Raw genomic sequence first — 8,218 nt, forward strand, 5'->3', positions numbered from 1 at the left:
TGACGCAGATAAGGTCTTTCCATGACAGCTAGCATGACATGCCCCCAAACAACTCAACCAAATCTGGATAGTTTGTATCTCAAATCAGGGCTTTAAAACAATTTTTTTTCATTCTGCTCTGCCTTTGGTCAGAAGAAACATGACACGTAAACGTGACAAATGCATCAATGTGATTGTGTGGCCTTTGACCTCTCTCGGTGGAACAGACGCTACATCTTCAGCTGACCTGGGTTTTGACCCAGTGACCACCAGAAATGTCTGACTGTGTGAATGTGTCTTAACTACGAACAGGTGTAGCAGCTCAAATCTGTCAATCACTCTCTACACAGCCTCGGCATGAATCAGTGGTACACAACACTGTGCCAGATGGAAATTCACACTTCTCTATCACATGAGCAGTGCCTCATTTAACCCATCACTTCATATAGGAAAGTTAATGTCACACAGTACAGACATTAAACTAGCCATCAAATATTCATTTTGGTCTTTATTTGTTTCTCATTTTAGCATTAGAGCTAAGGGTTTTATATGTACAGTATTTAAAGATATTTGACCTAATTCTGCTCCTTATCTTCTGCCTTCATATTTGATAAATACACTAAAAATAAGTCAAAATTAGACACAATAAGCCTCAAAAATACAACTAAGCTACTGTAGCACTATCTCAGGGTGAAGAACCTTAAGCTACAGCACAGCATCTAACAAGAAGACCGTTAGTTATAAGCAAACTGGACGAGTATGTCAGGTCTCTAACACAGCACTGAAAATGATTTTTTTAAATTTTATTTTATTTATTTATTTTTTAAGGGCCTTTTATCCGTATGCTAGAATGTTTGACTGGCTGGACCTGAATGTTAAAGCCTCTCCCAGTCACTTATCTTGTCTCTCTTTAGAGCTTATCTCCAGCTTTACTAATGGGATATTTATGGTGGTGTTGTAAAAAAAAAAAAAAGAAAAACAAAAGAAAACATTCTGAGCAGCATCACTTGCATGGCTTTAGCCCATAAAGATACTCTGCAAACTTTCCAGTGTATCTCACTTAGTGTGGCACGTGGCTTCTGCTTTTAACAACATACAGTTTGATTGTAATTACTGTCTCAAATATAATCCCAGTACACTGCTTGATCAGGGGATCAACTGGTCCAAAAAAACAAAAAAAAACCAAAGCAAAAGGAAGCACTGACTTAACACTTTCATTTCACTTTACAGTCTTCTCTGTGTTTCAGATTGTCTGTTCTTCAGTGGAAGCTTTCTTCTATCCATTACTGAAAAAAATAAAATTCCCAGTGTGAACCTATATGTATTTTCAGCTGTGTAGAAAAAGATAACAGGGAATTTCTCAAAGTTCAGCCTATGACTTAGAAATCCAATTTTACAAGCTTGTGGGATTTCTGTATTCAGCTTTAGCGAATCCCATCTGCATTTATATTTTGCACTCAGGAAGTGTAAATGTATCCAGTTGAGTAGTAAACAGCGTAAGGTTTACCACTATCGTTGCTTGATATTTATCAAGAAATTACAAGAGACTTTCTAAGAGATACACCAGAATTTAACAACTCAAGCCCCTAACAGCAGCGTAGTTATAGCCCTGGTTGCCAGCTTGGGTGAGGATAGCTGTTGGAGTGCTAGTGTGGTCTTCATCATGTTGATAGTTCTCCTTTTTATGTTTGCTTTACATTTTATGTGTGGGTGAGTGAACAATATTCTGCACTGCACGGGTGAACAAATTTTGTTGAGTTTTTATTATGCGAGTTGTGATTTCCTGTAACCTACTGGGATATTTGCATATCCCAAATAATATGAAGATACAGATGAAATCAGTGCCTGTCCCTGAAACATATTCTGTGCACATATTTCCCTTTAATTCCATTTGCGCTATCTGGTAATTGCTTTTTGCTGGAACATTACCCTCACACAGTGAGAAAATAAATCCACATTGAGGTGCATTTAAACAAGTTGGCAGGGGATTCTTTTTCTAAAGGGATCTTGTTTCCTTGAGTTTACACAGGCAATCTCCAGTCCAAACAAAGGTGGGAAAACAAACAAACAAGTGACAGGGACTGTGGCTGATGGCTGAAGGCAAAGGCAGGACCAGCTCTTGAAGCAGCTGGACCTCTTGAGCAGTCACCTGGCTGCCATCCATACTCAGCAGCAACACTGGTGACCAATTAGGCACCACAGGTCATCCCAGAGTCCCAGAAGGCCCAACTTTACTCAGTCTGTTGACTCGATCTGTTGTTGAACAGCTTGTCACAGACTAACAAATGGGATCACATTACTAAAATAAACAAGTTAATGCATGAGCTGCAGGTACAGTGAATCAGTCACATCCTTATTAGTTCCCATTGTTTCTGTAGAATCTCAAAAAGAAAGGAAATAATAGGCTAATTTAAAAGACTGGACCTACACAAACTGCCACAGTAACAGTAGGCTGAAGACATTTTCTATGGCTTGTAGATCAAGCATTCTGTCAAATGTAGACCATTATAATTAATATGCTACACATTAGTCTTTGTAGTCTCTAACGGGCTCTAGCTCAAGCTCTCTTCCAAAATAACTTAAAACACCAAAACAAGATAGGGCTTGTTTGTTTACAGCATGCTGGTTGTGGAATTGTTTCAGAGTAAAAATAGCAACCAAATGCTCAAAGTAGTGCAGTGATATTTGGTGGCCTCCATCCTTGTATCTCTGCTGGGGTTTGCTCCTGTTATCAGTGCTTGTTAATGGTCCACAGGAAGCACAGGAGGGAGTAGAAGAAAATTATCTAACCATTTGCTTTTACTTTAACCACATTTGTGCAGCAAGAGCACATGCATTCTTTGGAAAGAAAGTTAGGATTAAAAATTTTAAAAGAAAAAGGAGAAACAGCCAGTTTGGCCAAGAAATAACCTGGCACAGAATCCTCTGTAAAACCAAAACTTGAAATTTTTAGACTTGTGTTTTTGTACATGTTTAATCAAACAAGATATGAGGCATTAATTGGTGAGCTTTAAGAAGTACTGATAATTGGGATTTGTTACCTTTCTACAGCACTGGGCTAGCTGTTTCCCTGTGCTTCTAGTCTTTATGCTAAGCTACGCTAAGTGTCTCCTGACTCCAGCTTCATATTTATCATACAGGCATGACAGTGGTATCAACCTCTTGGAAAGAAAATGTGTAAGTTCTCAAAATGCCAAACCTCTCCTTTCACCCATGCTCTGCCTTTACAGGTTACACAAGAAAACATTAGACATTTTTGTTCATGTGGTTTGGAGAGGCTCCTTTCACCAGTTATTCAAAATTAATGTCTTTTCCTGCTATTTTATCTGCCATCTGTGATCATACTTCAGTTTTTCTGTTCATCAGACATTCATGAAAGAATGTTTCAAACAGATGTTCCACTGTTTGATTTTAGTGTCTCCTGTAAGAAGTTTACATTTGCAGTAATCCTGCTTCCTGATGCATATACTGTATTGTTTAGCTGAGTATGATTTCCACTCTAAAATTAGGCTTTGTTTGCCCAAAATATAATGAACTGTTACATAACCTATCATCTAACCAGCCAAACTCCACTAAGTGCTTCTTCATCTGCATAACATGGCTTTGATCTTGGGTAATTTGATCTTAGGTAATTTCAACAGGAAATGTGCATGCACAGAAAGAAAGGCTGAGGATTTGCACAAGTGGATGGTGTACAATGCTCTCCCAGTCCCAGGTCTGCTGTAGGCCTACAGGCAGGAAAACCAGGGGGCCAGGGTAAAGACAAACAAGGGGTCAACTGAGCCAAGCTGTGAACCAGATTTATGTTCAGTGCATTATCTTCTTGTCCCAGTGTGGTCGATAAACTGTGCTGAAGTTTTCACACCCCTCTAAATGCTATGCCTCAAACAGAAACTGTCAGAGTATTAGACCCTGATATTAGCTGGTTTCCATTGCCTTTTTCCACTTCCGTGTCTCCCCTCAGCCTTTCATTCTTTTCCCAGATATTGTAATGCTTCTGCTATTAATTCCCCATTGGTGGAGTGAAGCTCCTTTGGACATGCTGCATTCCCAGGCTGGGTTCTGTCGCCTGTGAGATAGCGCAGAGCACACAACCTGCACTACTATTAAGATTCCTTATGTTACCCAAATAGGAAACATAAGAGGATCTGTGCTTTCTCTCTGCCTCTGCTTTCTTTTTGTCTCAATAATATCTTCCTTCTTTCTTCAGTTCCCTTCTGGCTTCACTAAAAATTCCTCATGTTCCTGTACTGGATTTGCTGCATCTCCCTGTCTGAGTCTTCAGACTTCATCCAACTGTTCACCTAGCATACTGGCTTCTGTGAAGATTGACCTTATACTGCAGGTAACTATATATGTGACTACATAATTGAACGTACAGGGGAGAAACTGATGAAGAAATTCTTACTTGTATACACTCAACAGGAGAGAGTGAAGAGAGAATTGCTGTGGTTGAGAAATGTTGTCTGGAAGCGTCTGTATAAATTCTTACCCTGCCTGTATATAATCCTTTTTCAGCATTATCCTCTCTTTACTTGGCAAAGGGAACCATTTTCAGTGGGCTGACCCAATGGGTAGCGTCTGTTTCCCTCATAACAGTGGCTGTACATCTTCAACTGCAATCCTGAGCAACTTTGAGCGCCACTAGGCTGTAATTTAATGTGTGCCTGTGGAATTCAGTGCCGGGTCATATTGCTTCACTAAAATACCATCAACAGCTTTGCTCTGCCACAAAAAATACATTAGCAAAAAGAGGTCAGCAGCACTTCTGAACAAGACTTTGTGTAACACATTACATTTTTACAGACTTGTTAGAGGTTGAAAAAGGCCATAACCAGATTTATAGCCTTGCTTATACTATCAGCACTTGCAGACATAGGCTTTTGCATTTAATTCAACTTTTGTGGCACCATGATATAATGTTTTTCTGATGAAAGGTGTCTTTCAGGAGCTTCACTCCACCAATGGGGAATTAATAGCAGAAGCATTACAATATCTGGGAAAAGAATGAAAGGCTGAGGGGAGACAACTTTCCATGCAAGACTTTTACATGTTGTTATAGATCAGTATCCTGAGGATCTTCAAGCTGGGGCTGTGCCAGTACAACTCTGTCTGCACCTCTGCAAGACTAAATGATGGAGGAATGTTTTTCTGGGTTGGGGGATGATTTCAGGAAAGTAGTCTGAAGGCAGCAGCCACTCAGACAAATCAGCCCCATTCTCCAAATTCCTTGCTAGAAAACCTGCTTTGGAGGAATGTGTTTCAATTGGAGATGCTGGTTTATCACTGCTCAACACTGCAAAATTCTAGGCCTTGCAACCCTTTCCACAAGTGTTTAAACTCTCCTCTCGCCCTCCTTTCATTTTTCTTCCTCAACCCTTCCAACCCTCTGTCTTGTGGAAATGCCCCACTGACAGATCTTTATCAGCAGACCCATCCCTGCACAGCCTCGCCATTTGCCTTTGTTTTATTTCACCAACCAAGTGCTGAGCCAGGATAATGGATTTGTCTGTGCTTCCTTCTGTATCTCTGCGGTCCTAATGTGAAACTGGTGTAGCAGTAGTCCTGACAATGCTGCTATAGATAATAATAACCTGAGTCTGTGCCTGGGGGACAACACATTGTGGCCAGGGTCAGCCACATCATTATGCCTGCAGAGGACAGAAACACCAGAAATGTCACAACAATCCATGGACAGATTATGAGACAATTGGACCCTGGGCACTGACATGTAAAAAGACCCCCACCTATCCTACACTTCTAGACCGAGCAGTCACATGATTTGTAGTCGATTTGTGTCTTCTATTTTAGAGCCAGCTATCTTAGATTCAGTGACTGCACACGGCTCTTCAGAAGTCCTGCACTTAGCTTGCAGTTCACAGAGCCTTCAAGTAGCTAGCAGGCTCCTAAATGTAGATAAAGTACCATAGGTAACATTATCAAACCAGCTAAGAACAAACATCATGTGAATATGACAACTTTGGAATTACCAGGGATCACATTTCTCCTCTTTTGGATTCTAACTGCCTTACCCCACCCCGAGCTCCTGCACCAAACTAGCATGTCCCAGAGTAGAGCCTAACCTGATACCAGCCCTCTATCAAACATAAATTAATAAACCAAACAAGCCGACTCCAAATGTCAAAATAACATGGTATTTACTAAGATTAATAACTATCATGCAATTGCTTAATTTCAAATTGTAACTTCCTACATTAGCCATTACCAGGAGGTCAGCCTGCAAACTGTGACTTGTGTTTCTGGCTCAGTCTGACTTGTCATCATGTTCCCAAACCTCTGTAATTAAGTCAGAGATTACAGTGTGACAGGAATGACAGCCAACTACCAAAACAAAACCCCTTTTTGTAATAAACTGGAATTACCGTCTAAAAGGTTTATCACAGTATAGGAATTTTGGAATCTGAACAAACAAACAATGCCAAGGACAGTCTCCTCTGCTCAGCTTTATGTCAGGGCCATCAAATAAATAAATACATTTAAATATATTTTTTAAGCAGTCTGGTTCTTTTTTTATTACATGCATGCCTTTCTCATATTTGAGACTAGTGAACATAGTGTCCTAGATGGACTTTTCCACACACTTGATGTCCAGATACGTGATTTGAAAAAAGGATCCCAGAATGAAGATGGGTGACACTTTGTATTGCACCATCTTTCAGTCTCTGTTTCTTCGGCTCACTTTCCGTTTCATATGCATTCAGAGAGACACATGGAAGGTGGCATCAAGTGGATGACTGGGAATGCCTCCTCACAAAGATCGCTTGCCTGTCAGTCAACACTTTCCTAATTAGACGCATTGAGTCTGTGACTGTCGTCTGGTTTCATTTGGGCGTCTTTGCTTTCAAAGAGATCTGTCTCTCACTATGTTAGAATTTAACGAGGTAGGGACAATAAAGAAAAACACTGAACCATGCACATGGTATCTGTGATGCTTTTAATGATCAAGCCATGACTATTGTCACAGCACATGATTACCATTTCCACTGTGTGATTTCTATTGTATACTGCTCTCATTAAAAGTGTCACCAGAGAGTTTTCACCTCTTTAGGCTGAAAAGGCCTTGAGGCCTTTGAGGGACAGATCTGTCTAATTAGCCATAAGGAGGACTTTCCCCTGAGATCAGCCTCTAAAAACACACTTGACCTTTTAAAATTTGGAAAACAATCTGACACCTGAGCTTGGCAGGGAATTACTTGAATCTGAAACAGTCTCTAAAGATAATCATTTGCTTTGATCCTGCATTTGTGTGTCAGTGTGCGTGTTTGTATGTTGTAAGCATGCTCCATTTTAAGATGTAAATGGAAGGTACTGTTGTATTGCAGGTGACGAAACACACAAACACACACACACACACACACACAGTTGAGTCAAGGGTCACACTGTCCATTAATAGGCAGTCTTCTGTGACGTTCAGAGATAAACACCATTATAATATTTATGACTCATTTTTAAAACTTGCCATGTGCAGGAAAATTAGATAAATGTTTTCTGGGAAAATGACATGTTGGTGATTGTGATTCTGGAAACACTGATGGATTGTAATCCTGTGGTAAGATGCATCAATCAAATGCTGGTTGTAATTTCTCCAGGATGGAGGTTATGCTCTTGAGATGTTGCTTTTAATTCAATTCAAAAAGAGAATTTTCTACTTTTCTGTGAAGTGTGAAGTCAATTCAGGCGACGTGATTGTTCGATTTTTTTTCACAGCAAATTAATAATTTCATATTCAATTTTTTTCAGTTCAGTTGTGTTATAATTTCCATAACACAACTGATCAAATGAAGTGGGATATGAGAACACAATGTTTCCCAACACTCTCTTGTTCTGTGATTCAGACCGTAATGAGTGGGTGCAATAAAGCAAGAAAACTGGAAATGGGCTTAGTAGTAATATGAACAAAAAAAAAAACAGTGGTTTTCAGAATCATCCTACACACTGAATGAAAAAAAGTCTAAAATTTCATATGTCATGGTCAGCACGGTATGGAATAACCAAAGACAACTGTCCCGGAGTCTTAAACGTAAGCTAGCTCAAATGTACATATCCAAGCCTACTTGCATCTCAGCCTGACTGTAGTCTACAGTATATTGGGCCTCGTCTGCACAGCAAGGCACACAGAGGTCAGTCCAACTGTAGTTTTCTTATGGATCTTTTTTTTGCGTTAGTACGCTGCACACCACACAACCATCAGGAATCACTGACCTTAAGATTTTTTAAG

Source organism: Monopterus albus, unplaced genomic scaffold, assembly GCF_001952655.1.
Source record: "Monopterus albus unplaced genomic scaffold, M_albus_1.0 scaffold7.1, whole genome shotgun sequence".
Taxonomy (NCBI): Eukaryota; Metazoa; Chordata; class Actinopteri; order Synbranchiformes; family Synbranchidae; genus Monopterus; species Monopterus albus.